Below are 14,048 nucleotides of genomic sequence, written 5' to 3' on the forward strand. Positions count from 1 at the left end.
ATTTGAGCATTGACTGCAACAGTGCCTGTAGCCAGCCCTGCCTCTGGATCAGGCTGCCTCTGGATTTCATTAATATAAATCAATAAATTCCTTTAATTCTTTTTTTGCCTAAATTAGTTTGATTTGGGTATTCTGTTATTTGCAACCAAGATTGCCCTGATTTGCACAGATGTGAATACCACTCAAGCATCTCCGCAGTTGAAGATTGATCCACGATTCCACCTTTGGAGATTTATTTATTTAGTAACCAATCAAAAGTAAGAGGAGCTTTTCAGGAAAGTTTGTTTGGTGGTCAGAATTTTAAATTATTCCAGGGGCAAAGCTCCTAGCAATCCATCTACTAATTGGTTTGTGAATAATTAAAAGATGATCTAAGGTCATCAGCAGACCTCAAGATAAATCCTGGTGTCTAGAGTATGCATCATTCATGTAATTTTATGACATAAATGTTCTCATACTAAGTGAAAAAGCAGAATAATTACATGTATATAATATGGAATAAAATGGAAAATCAGAATGTAGAACCTCATGAGGAATCACTAAAAAAAAAAAAAAAAGTAACTGGGAAACCCCAAGCATGAGGTTTTAGAATGTAACAATTTCATTGAGAGAAATGATTTGTAAAACAATTTGGAACTGCTCTAAAAGTTTCAGTCTTTATTAAAATTTTCTGGTGCTTATTTCAACTTTAATCAAATATTACCTTCATATAATAGTTGATATACATGATATATGGATATAAGATATAACTATTGGAGTCATAGTGTTCTTAAAGAAATGAATATTTATTTGATAAATACTACATTTCTGAAAATACTATACTGACTGGTGATTTTTAATATTTTTTATTTTGTCCCATTACTAAAGGAATAACTCTCAGTGGACACATTTCAGAAGCTAGTTGCTATACCTAAAAATAAAGAAATGTTAATGTTGCCTTTCCAAGAGAGACAATACACAACCATCCTAAGATGGATTTCAAAGTGTAAATATCAAAAAAAAAAAACCCAAGAATCCAAAATTTTGCCAAGATGTCTTTTGAAGCAATTGAAATAAAAGGCCAGACTTAAGTCTATACAGGCCTTTCTTTCAACCTGATGATTAAAAGAGGTAGTTTGACCCTTTTGTTTTTCTTAACACTACTTCAACATTGATGAAAGAATGAGTGGATCTGGTAAATAAACCAGAATACCTCACTCATAATGGATCAGTTATGTCCACAAGAAGTGAATGTATGATTTCTGTAATGCTGTTAGCTCAGTTTAGGTCTGTGAAGACAGTGAAGGCAACAGTGTGTTGCAATGAGCCAGCAGCACACAGAAGTGCTGTGGAATCAAATGATCCAGTTGGGAGTCTCAATTCTACTACTTCCTAGCTGTATGGTCTTGGGATGTTTACTTATCTTCTCCAAACCTTAGATTCCTGATATATAAAATGTGTCTGAAAAATGTTAGCTACTATCACCTAAGTTTTTCATATTGTAATAATATTTGTCATTTTTAAAGTATTTCTCTGTGCCATGTGCTACACTACACATAACACACACATGCGTGTGTGCACATACACACACCCCATACCCTTAAAACTCTATGAGATAGTTATTTTAATTCCAGTTTTATAGATGTAGAGACTGAGGCTCATATAAGTTACATATCTCACTCAGGATCACGTGGCTTGTGTGTAGTCAGTCTTCAATTTGAACAAAAGTCTGTCTGATTCCATAGACAACGATTCTAATCTATAAAACCAAACAACGTCTATATGTTGCAATAAGAAAGACAGTTACTTTGAACCTGTACTTTGACCCATATCACAATTAATCCATAGTGTGGGGAGTGCTTGCTAATTTGGCCTACTTGTAGGTAGTTCAAGAATGTATAAAAAAGAACTTTGTGTAAAAACCATAAACCACATACTGACTTTGGGATGTAACTGAGACAGACAGATCCTGTAGCTGTGAAACTGGAGGAGGAACAGATTAGGCAGAGCTATGAGCCAACAGGTACTGTAAGATGTGGTCATGGTCAATCACCAGACTACAGAGCAAATCTCTATTCACTGTGGAAAAATCAAAGTCAGAAAACACACCAAACCCCACTGTGACAGTAGAATCCTCTTCAACCTAAAACACTGACACTAATTGAGTTTGGCAGATAATATCAAACTGGAGCTCATGGACCCACATAGGCCATAAGGCTCCACTCATATAGCAAATCTTAATGCTGGTGCAAGGCTGTGCTGACTTTATTGATTCTAGGATTTTAGGAGTACAGATGTCTAGGTGGATCCTAAGCTGGTGTCGAATACTGGGAGTAAGACTAGAATTTAGGACAGGAAAGAATTCTGTGATTTCTGGCCAATGGGCTATACATTTTCAGCCAGTTATTCTTTGTGTTTATTTGTCCTTTGTTATCCTTGAGCTTTAAGTGAAATATGATTTAAAGAGCTTGTTCAATTATTCTATGATTTTTTTTATCCACGTTTATCTAGGGTGTTAAACTGAGAGCAGCTCACGTGATAGTCTCAGTGAAAGTTACCTAATGCTCTGAAGGAAAGTGGACCAAGGGCAATAATGGTCAAAACTTCAAGGGACAGTGTTTTCTTCCCACATGGAGATGCTTTGTAAATCTAAACAGTACTTTCTTTATACCAGTCACCTCCTAATTATTAAACTAATAACATTTTTCAAATCTAATTTGAGCCCTGTTAAACATTTGATCCTAATGAATTTATTTCTTAAAATGCTCTCTTTGCTTGAATTCCTTCTCTCTTAGTTTTCTGCCAAGTCTTTTTCAGGTTCCTTCATGCACTCCTCTTCTTCTATCTAATGTTTAAATGATGGTTTTCTCTCAGGGTTCTACATACCCTGACCACTTCCCTTTTGACTCTATACATACATACTATACATTATACATATCATATCTAAGTGATTCCATAGCTATTATTTTAATCACTTAATATTCAAAAGCTACATATTATCATGAGAAAGACTCACAATATTGGACTTTTACATAATGGCCCTATTGCTGTCATACAGAAGAGGTGAAATGGACCCTCCCTCAAAATTGGTTTGGATATTGAGACTGATGATACCACATATGCATCAAGAGAGTAGGAATGAGATTTATTATTCATATAATGAGACTTTCTGAAGAGAGAAGTGTGAGTTCCCAAGCAGGTTGAAAAATGGATTGAGAGAGCGAGGAGGGGCAGCTGGCTTTGGATTTTATTGTGGCTAGGTTGTGGGGCTGGGATGAGGGTTCCCTTGCATGGGCTAGGGCTTCCATAGTTTGAGCCTCCCCCTGGCACCAAAGTAGGGAGCATCTAGGCCTTCTCATCAGCTTGTGCAGATACAGGGGAAGACAGAGTGGCAGAGCTTGAAAGCTATCAGCAGTCAAAAATCAAAAATGGAGTTAGACTCTTTATTACGAATCTCCATCATAATTAAGTCATAGTTAATTTAGATTTGACCACTACACAATCCACAACTTCAGTCCATTTGTCTGTTCTGAATTACAGAATTGCCAAATTGATCTTTCTACTTGGATGTCTGACAGAGCCCTCAAGCTCAACATGTTCAAAACTGAGCTCTTTTTACAAGGTAAGTTAATGACCTCTCAATCCACCTAGTTTTCCAAGTTAGAAAGATGACAGATATCCTAGATGTTTCTCTGTTCTTATCAACTCCTGGTCTTTGCTATTGGTCATAAGCTCCTACTGATTCTACCTTTGATCACCTTGCTGATACCACCCCCTCCTCTTGTAGATCCCATTGACTACCTCAGTTCAGTCCCTTGTAGTTTCTTGACTGGATTTATTGCAATAGCGAGATCTTAATGGCTGCTCTGTTTCTAGTGTCATCCTCTCTGATAATCACCTCCACACACACACATTTACCAACTTGACCCCAAATGAAAATATGATCCACGTCACTCTCCTACTTAAAACTCTTCTATTAGTCTTGATCAGCCACAGGTTAAAGTATCAATGTCTTATAATGGCATACAAAAGCTTTTGTGTTTTGGCCTCAACCTATTTCTTTGGCCTCATCTACGTACTCCCCTGTCCTGACTCCTATTTTTTCACATTCACCCTGGGTTTCGTTTATACCAAAATACCTTCAGTTCCTCAAACGACCTGAAGTCATTTTTTTTTGTCCCCATACCTTTTTACATGCTGCTCCTTTTGTCCAGAAGACCCTTTATGTCTCTGTCCTCTAGGCAGCCCTATTTATTCTTCTAGTCTGAATGCAGCTAATATCTCTTCTATGAGGCTTTTCTTGACTTTCCCAGGCCTTGTTCCCAGCATAGCACCCTGTATATAATGAGTATAGTAACCATTTATTCTGTGCTTCACACTGTGCTAAGCCCTTTACATATATTATTTTAGGCAATCTATATAGTAATTTTAGGAACTAAGTATGCATATCCCTGTTTTAAACATAATGATATTAAGGTATAGAGAGTTGCAATGACTTATGCAAGACCACACTGCTATCAAGTAGTGGATCTCAAATTTGAACCCAAACTTAGGTCTTATCTAGACCAATGCTCATCATCATGATGTCACCCAGGTGTATTTGTTTAATGACCTATCTCTCCATATAGTCATTTTTGCATTTCCTAGGCCAAACAAATAGTAGTGCCCAATGTGTATATTATATGTTGAAGAGACCAGGATATGTGGGGGTGGGACTGGGCAAATGCCAAAGAACAATACAGTACAGCCATTAAGTCCATAGTAAAAAAGTTCAATCATACCATCATATTTAAAATCTGTAAAAGCTGATTAGGAAAAGACTGAGAATAGATGGTCATTTCTGTTTCCTTTTTCAAATCTAAATGAGGAAAATGGCCAAGTACTTCTTAAAAACCATCAAATGATTGAAGTAAAAACAGTGTAAAAGTTCTATAGCAGTCATATGTCACAGCATCTATGTCCCTCAATTACATCTTGAATGGTCCATAAAGGGGAATGACTTTGGCTTCTGCCAACTGTTCCCTGCATCAAGAATAAGTACCATGGAAGGGACTGAGAATGCATTTTATGCAAGAACTGTCACACAAAGAGCAGACATTAAGATTGAAATTGCAGCTCTTAGACTGAGGAGCTGAACAATAGTCAAAGATGGGAGAAATCCTAACAGCTGGCAAGTCAAGGGAAAGGAAGATGGGGAAATGAGTCTCATTGTTTATCTAACTTCCAAAGATGAAGTCTTAAAAACCATATAACCTAATTGCAGTTCTGTTGTCATTCCAGGGATGTCTTTTTGCACCACTCAAATCAAACCATCTGGGTTCCATTCTTCCCTATTGAGCTTACTCATCCTACATGATATAGCTCAAATGTTACCTCCTTTGTCACATATCCCCTGGTCCCCCAGTCAGCATTGATAACCCCACCCTTTTTGCTCACAAAGAACCCTATTTGTACCTCAATTTAGTAGTTCTTAGCTAGATTCAAGACCAAGTTTGAGCTTCTTAAAAGCAGAGAACTATTCTTTCTTGTATGTTCATGCCAACTGCCTAGCGCAGGGCTGAACTCAAACTAGGCTTTCAGTGAAGGCTTGTTGAATTGAAATAAATCTGTTAAGGTTAAGGAATTACTAAACTGTAAATCTTTCTTGACCAAATGACTTGTTCCTCTAAGGACAAATTTTAAAGAATCAGGAAGCCTCAAATAGTCTCTTGTGTTCTGTTTGCACTTGATAATTTCTTACTGAAATTTTAGCCTCTGAAATGCACACTTTATTAGCACAAAAGATTTCCTCAGACAGAAAACTCAGATGTTACATATAACCTTGGCTGAGTCATGCTTTAATGTCCCTTCAACGTTCCCAGTAGTCGACCTTGATTCTTTGTCAGATCTCCTGGAAAGCACCTGCAGCAGCTGCACCTGCCACTACCACTACCCATGTTGGCCAGCCTGTGTTTGCTGCAGCTATCAGGGGTCTAGGCAAGTAGGTCTCTGACTGAAGAGAGAGCTCTGATTGATAAAGCAGCCAGGAGAGTAGACCTAAAATCCTGCAGTGTGTTGTATTCACTATTATTATATTATGATTATTATGCACTTTTCTTCTCCTTCTACTAGATCATGAGGTTCATGAGAACAGGAAGAAGATCTAAATCATTTTTGTATTCCTTATTGTATTCGATCAATGCTTTGAAGCTTCAACTTTAGTACCTGCCATAGATAGCCTAAATTGTGGTAGTAACTAAGCCAAGTAAGGTGAATTCATATTAGGCTAAATTCCATCCTAAGGATTGTGAAGCACTTCAAACCCTTTAAGGAAAGAATCAGACCATATGTAAAAGTATAGTTGGATTGGATTCTGATGAGGCTTCATCCCCAGTTTGATTCACTTGGTCAGCACTGGGGCCTAGGCATCATTTTTTAAAAGCTCACCCACCCAGAATTCTAATATGCAGCCAGGGTTGAGATCTAGGGTCACTGACCTAGGATATATAGATATGACAGATAAAGATATCTCACCTTTGAATTAAAGAAAAGAACAAACAGCAAATATATAAACTTTGTGTACTTTTACATTCTATTTCCTAGAGTTAATTATTTACCTACTTTATTTTTTTAATTAATTTTTATTGGAGTATAGTTGCTTTACAATGTTGTATTAGTTTCTACCTAGTTTAAATAACATTTCTTCTTGGCAAAAAACTTAGTGTTTGTATTTAGGAAGTATTATTCTCTTGCGAGTCTTTACTTCTCACTAGGAAGCTTGGTTTTTTCATGAATTGCTTTTAGGTAATTCATGGGGAAGTATAAACAAACACATTCAAGAGAGAATGGTCATTGTTCTTCCCTGCTATGAATATTTATCATGCTAAATATTTGGCTTTGACATTTATTTCAACTTCACTGATACTTTTGCAGTGCCTTCCTTTCTTTTGGCATTGACATTTTAGTACCCTTTGCCATTATACAATATATTTTTGGAGGCATTATTGTTTGTGGAAATTCCCAGCCTCGCTTTCACTATTACAAATTTAACTGGATAGGGCCACTGATTTATTGAGCTTCAGTCTGGCCTGAGCTAAGGTGTTTTCTCCTAATAGCTGCTCTCCTGAAATATGTCCTCACCTGATCTGCATGTTTTCCTAGTTTGTAGATCATGAATATACCCCTTTGCTCTATAACCCTCAGTGTTATCGTTTGTTCTATTCTTCATCTTCAGCCTTCCCCAGCTTCTCAGAGTGAATTAACTGGCGCCCCGCAACTCCATAATCATTGCATTCTATTTTTGAGCAAATTTTAGTTATACAGGTAGTGTCAATCATAGCATCAAGTGGAGAAGTAATAGTCATAGTAGTGACAGAGCTTGGATTAAAGCCATCTAGTAAGCCAGACCTGAAAGAGAAAAGAGAACTGGGATTCCACATTGTTTCTGAAGGATCCTGACCCTCAGTTGAGCCTAGAATGTAGTTCTCTCAGGAAGAACTGATGTGTGGCTTCCAGTGACCTATGTGGGATTAACTCCAAAACAGACTGGGACTTCAGTCACAGAAAGATGATGAGAGAGGAGTAGGACCAAGGCTGAACCAAATGACTTATGTGTAAAGGTGATCTGCAGTAGAGACTGACAGCCTAAATGACAGCAGTCCTTACCACTGAGTTAGGCACAAGTTTTTATACCATGTCAGGCCTTCCTGGTTGCTCTGCCACCCACAGCCTTCACTTCCCTCTCTAGCATGAATCTCCTTCCAGGTCCTGACTTTTGCCCACCTCTTGTTATCTCCTAAGCTAGTATGCCATAAAGCCAGACAGCTTGTCCTGAAGAACAGGGCGAAAGCCAAGATCTTACAACTTACCTCAATTTGGGATCTCCAGGTCTAACTCAGCAAGAGCAGGGAATTTTGCTTTCCATCTAAATGGAACACCCTCTTCCTGGTTTCTTCTCTCTTACATTTCGACAGTGGTTCTAGAGCACAGAGATTTGCCTTCTCTGACTGATAGACCACATAGAAAAGTTCCAGTGGAATTTAGCTCTTGGGCTCAGAAAACTGATTGTTATGCAATTATAGCTCGAATCAATAAATAAATACAATTTTTTGAGAGATTCATCTCAAATCAGGCATGTAATTAGAAGACAAAGACATGTTATATGGAATAACGAAGCATGTTCACCAAACAGTAATCACACCAAAACTCAAAATTTTATTGCATCAGAAATTGCATTTTAATATGATTGTGTGTGTATGTAATGTAAAAACTTTATTTACGAATGAAACATTAAACAGAGCACTACCGTTAAGAAGTGTTACAGATCTTGGTTAAGGATTTTAACATTTAACTCCACAAAATCACTTTGGGAAACTCTACTGAAGCTAAACACACACCTATCCTATGACCTAGTAATTCCACTCTTTAGCATACCCAGGAAAAATGGGTGCATACGTCCACAAAAAGACATATGTAAGAATATTCATAAGAGCTTTATTCACAATAGTCAAAGCAAGCTGCAAATAAGCCAAATAAAAGGAAAATGGATAAACCAATGGTAGTATACTCATACAATGGAAAACTACACAGCAATAAGAAGAACAAGCTACTGGTGCACATAACAACATGCATGCATCCCACATGTATTATGTTGGGTGAAAGAAGCCAGACACAAAGGAGTACATATGTATGATTCCATTTATATCAAATTTAAAAAGAGGCAAACTAGCTGAGGAAGATAGGAGACAGAATACTCGTTACCTGAGGGTGCGTGTGGATGGGACTGCAGAGTGGAATGAGGAAGGAGGGAGCTTTGGAAGGTACTGGAAATATTCTATATCTATGTGAATGATGGTTACAGGAAGGTGAGAAGGAAGGTTGGGAGGAGGGTTTACTTATGTAGTAAAAATTACCAAGCTGCACACTTAAGATTAGAACATTTACATAGTTTATGCTATATATATTATATCTCAAAGAAAATTAACTCCAACATAGACTGTTACAAAAACATAGAAGCAATTTTTCTTAAGCTATTTACATTCAAATGGTTAAGGCCAGATGTTTCAATGTTCAACACATGTGTGTGTCTAAAATAACACCCTTTGTCATACCTCATTGGTTGGCATAACAAAAATGGCTGGTGATTATACAGTCATTCTTTTGTTCAAGTAGCTCAAAGCCTTTATAAGTTGATCTCACAATGTGGATGTTACGAACACGGTAAGTCTTATTCATAAGGACACTTTCTCTTGCATCCCAGGAGGGTTAGTTTTATTTAAAAATTTGAATTTTAATTCTTAAAATCTGCATATAGACTCCTGTTTTTATTTATCTTATTATTTTACACAGCAGAAATGCAATGAAGATTATCAAAGGCCTTAATGAAATCTTGGGAGGCAGTACAATCTGCTGATTCATAGACTCTTCCATTTCCTTGAAGTATGACCTTGGGCAATGGCCTTCCTTTGGGAATAATAGTTATGAGGATTAAATAAATTAATATGTTTATTGGGCTTATCATACATAGTGCCTGGCACATACTAATAAATGTTAGCTACTTTATCATTTAAAAGAAATCAGATGGCAAGTATGGAAGAAATTCAACTAGCATGGTATCTCCTTTCGAATACAGAAAACTCTTAACTTTAGTGACTTTCCTTTGTAAATAAGGATGCATTTTTCCAAAACAGCAATATTCTCTCATGTCAAAATCCCTTTAAAAACAGAAACTATGGGTACAGTAATATTAGGCGCACATGTATTATGTCAGGCTGAGAAGTGAGCAAAGCTACTCTAGTTGATCTACAGACCTGTGAGTAGGAAAAGAAATGCTTCTTGTTGTATACCACTGAATTTTGGGGTGGTTTGTTATATACCATTGTGTGTCAATAACTGGCTCATACACTAGGTAGCTGAGGTTGGCAAACTATGGCCAGTGGGCCAATTGTGGCCCACGGCCTATTTTTGTATGGCTTATGAGCTAAGAATGATTTTTATATTTTTAAAAGGTAGTTAAAAAATAAGAAGATTATGCAACAAAGATCTTCTAGGGCCTGAAAAGCCTAAAATACATATTATACAGCCTTTCTCAGAAAAAGTTTGCCTACTCCTAGTCTAGAGTAAAAGGTAAGGAAGAGAAAAGAGAAATTCTCACCATAGCCATGGCAAAAAAAAGGTATTTTAATGCCCACTACAACCCTGCCTGGATGGCTGTCCCCAACTGGACTTTATATGTTGTTGAATGAGTAGAAGACTACAGCACTTTTTAGGGAGACTGCGTGTAGAGGGACAGGAGGTTGTAGGGGTGAATACCTCCAGGCCTGGGTTTCTATAGCCCACTGACTAAACAACTGTTGGCCATGAGGAGGCAGCACTGTTCACATGGATAACCCAGGAAGAAACACTGGCAAAAACCTTAAATGGAGATAATTTCTTTAGGTGCAATAGCAATTCCCAGCCTCTCTGTTTCACTACAGTTAGGGAAGAATGATTCCTAAGCCCCTTCCTAGTTCTTTTCCTCCTGCTGAACTATTTATACATTTGGTGTTCCTTGATTTATATTGGTAGTACTGACTTTCATTGGACAGTGGGCTCCTGGGAAAACATGATGAAAAAATGGCTCTATAGTAGACTGGGTATGTGCCGGTATATGCAGCTCCTGGCATTTTAATTTTTTTTTTTTTTAGTCAGCTTTGGTAGGCACTGTTGAATGAGCAGGTAAAGGCAGTAAGAAGTGAAGCAGAGACATTTAATAAGCAGCAGCACATTAACAGAGCCACACAACAACTGGCAATGAAAAGTAGCTACTGCCTATATATCCAGATGTCCATGTTAGGTGACAAGATAGTTCTCTATTTACTACCACTCTGTTGGTGGAGAAAAATCCTGGAAGGACACACACCATTAATTCACAGTAGTTACACAATGAAGACCAGCATTGTTTTGCAGACAAAAATTTGGATTCTAAGCTACCTGTGGTACTTCCTCTTAAGATTATGTACAGGGTTCAAGTGAGTGTTGCAACGTTAGGTTGTTTATTTATTAAAAATCGAACCTGGTAACATAACATACTTTGTTTACATGTAGTTTGAAAAGAGCTTGAAAATCGAATTCCTAATTGGGAAAGAGATTCAGCATTGGAGCTATATATATATGTTGTGCTCAGGAAATCAATGTCTTTTACAGAAAAGCCAAAGAGCAAAGTTTGTCTGGGTCATAAATATAGTTGTTTGCCTCTCTCTCCCTAGGAGGTCTCCCATTACTGTTATTTTATACCTCATACTAGCCTTTACTGATACTCTGATGTTGCCAATACAGCACTTGAGCCATAAATTTGTTCTGAACTTTTTTTTAATCTAGAGCTATACACTTGCTATTTGGAATTGCACTGTACTTATTTTGTAAGAACAGAAGGAAACTGCAAAATAGTTACTGACCTGAAAACAATATATATTTTTAAAAACAGAGACTGTGTGGGTATGATAATCTTAAAGCAAAATTGTGTGTTTTGTCAGGTTGAGGCTGATGGCATTTACGTAATGCTTTGAATCGTATTCTAGGCTTGTCTCTCTAGCTCTTGTAACTTCAGTTAAGTCAACTCACTTCTATTTCCTTGTAAGCTCTAACTCAGGCCTTTGTGGGGTGATAAGAAGGATCCCAAGGAAAGCCTCATTCACCGAAATATCTCATCAACTGGGTTCTTGAAGGGGAGATAGTATTTGGGAGAAAGGAAGAAACCTCTTTTGGAGGAATGGAGACACCTCAAAGATAAGATTTTTCAGTTTTTCAATTTTGACTGGAATCACTTTCAGGAATTGTGAGGAAAGGACATAAAAACTTGCCTTTGAACTTATTTGGAGAATAATGCATTGTTTGTGAGATGTCTTGAGTTCTCTGGAGAGAAAGTACAATAGGACAGGAAGGAGATTCTCAATACCCAAACACCTTTGACATCAGGATGAAGAGATTTTTGTCCTAGGAGGACAGGGTACAGCTTTCCCCAAATGTAAGGAAATGGGCTTGGTGAACCTCAAGTGGCCATTCTGCTTCTGCAACCTGTGGATGAATGCTGGTGAAGATGTGATGTTTGGGCTCCTAAAGGACTCTGTGAAATCAGTTTTCAATGACTATGTGATTACATTGCCATAGTAAAACACTCAATATGTACTTGATTGACTTCTAGGCTTTTTATGTTTTAATCCAGCTTCCCATCCCCAGTCTTCATGTGATTTCATGCCATACTATCCCATCCTATCATATTCTATTCCTTTTCATTCCATCCAATCCCATTTCATTCCACTACTTTCCACAACCAACGAATATCTGCTCTGTGCAAAGAATTGTTGGGTGCTCTGAGATGGAAGGTGAATTAGGTTTTGTAACAACTTAGAATCCCATTGGAGACACCAGCTCATACATATGAAACGAATAGTAAATAACATAAAACCACATGCAACTAAGTGACCTACTGTGAACACACATTCAGTATTTAAGAGGAGGAAAATGGAGGCTCAGGCGATCAGAGATGGCTTCAGGGAAAAGATGGCCTTGAACTCAGACTTGAGGGATGAAGAGGTTTTTGTAAAAAAGGGGGGCAAGAAGGAGGGTTTTCTGGTTAAGGGAAGTAATGGGTAAGGAAATGTACAGTTGAGGGGGGAACATTTTGTTTCTCTCTTCACATGCTTGCCTCAGCCTATAGAATGATAACATCTACTCTGTTGGGAGCATTGAAGAGAAGGTTTCAATTCTTGTTTACTCCTGTCACACAGTGTTCTCTGTGGAAAGAGAAATTATTTACCTGAGTGGTGGAATGGTTAGACTATGACACCCTTGAGCCCATTCTAGTCTACAGTACTACACTGATGGACTAAAGATCACCGACATTTTTCTGTTGGCCCATTTGTGAGGAAGGCCAGGTTCCCCTATGTGTCTAGCTAAGGGTCTCCTCTGTAGATCCAGTTTCCCTTGTGTGGGTTGCAAGGTCTGGACTTGGGGTAAAGAAGTAGCAAGTCCATTCGGGCTTCAGACCTGAGCTACATTTTCCAAGGCAGCTTTAATAGAAATAAAGCTGGTATTTTGATCCCTATTACAATCCTATGTCCATTCATCAATTGGTTCAAAATTCAGAAGGATAGAGTATGAATAATTACCAGTTGTGAACCACAGTATAAGGCAGTAATGAACATAGCAAGTTCAAGGTGGGTAGAAGTGAAGGAGACAATGAAAAGACTGGCTAGCCAGAGGGCTTGTGGCAGAAAAAAGTAAGTTATGAGCTGGGATAAGAAGGAAGGGGTAGACTGCAGAAGGCTTTGGTTGCCAAAATATGGATGGGAATGTTCACAGCCTAGCTGCTGTAGGAGAGGTGTAAAATTAATTTCAACACAATGAGCTAAATGCTATTATAAAGATGCTTTCAAAGAATGGAAGAGGCTAATTCTGCTGGAGAAGTGTGTGAGAAGATGCAAGAGGAGAAGGGGAGGATAATAATGGAAGATTTTACAGAGGCGGTACATTCCAAAAGCTGAGGATGGTCCAGTCTGTCAGCAGCATTCCCCCACCCCCATCCCCATCTCCAATAGAGCAGTTGCTTGGGGGGCAGCAAGAGATGAGACTGAAAAATTAGGCAGAAGAGAGTGCTAAGGAATTTGCATTAGGTGCTGGAGGCAGGAGGGGGACCCTGGAGTTTGTTTCCTTGTACACATTTATACATTGCAGCACAGTAGGTTTAAGAACCGTGAGAATGTGTCTCCCAGGGCCAGGAACAAACACACCATTTGAAACCTGACGTGACCTTAGCTGGCAAGAGATCTTTGGAGAGGAAGTGGGGCTGCTTTGCTATGGGTTCTACATGCGGTAAGGATTTCTCCACTAACTGAGGCTTTCCTCGGAGGAGCTTGCTTGCTATTTTCTCAGTGGGTGCCTGCTGCTGGTGCCAGGAGAAACTCTGGAATGAGTGCCATATCTGCAGGGAGGCTACAGTGAAGATGCACTTTTAGCTACACAGGAAGATGGCAGGGATTGGGGAGGGGGGTTGCTTCCTAGCCTCATGACTCCAGCCACAACTGGCTTCCCTTTTCCCTTTCTAGTGTTTT

The 14,048-nt window shown here is 38.4% G+C and overlaps 1 long non-coding RNA gene across 1 annotated transcript in view; it reads left to right on the forward strand.

The window, feature by feature from the left end:
- The first annotated feature begins 3,525 nt into the window (after positions 1 to 3,525).
- The window catches only part of LOC141277586 (uncharacterized), a 46,763-nt gene continuing 36,240 nt past the window's right edge, over positions 3,526 to 14,048 (forward strand). The window contains exon 1 of the long non-coding RNA XR_012329201.1: positions 3,526 to 3,601. This is a non-coding gene — a long non-coding RNA (uncharacterized lncRNA). The remainder of the gene's footprint in view (positions 3,602 to 14,048) is intronic.

The sequence above is a fragment of the Tursiops truncatus genome, chromosome X, assembly GCF_011762595.2.
Source record: "Tursiops truncatus isolate mTurTru1 chromosome X, mTurTru1.mat.Y, whole genome shotgun sequence".
Lineage (NCBI taxonomy): Eukaryota > Metazoa > Chordata > Mammalia > Artiodactyla > Delphinidae > Tursiops > Tursiops truncatus.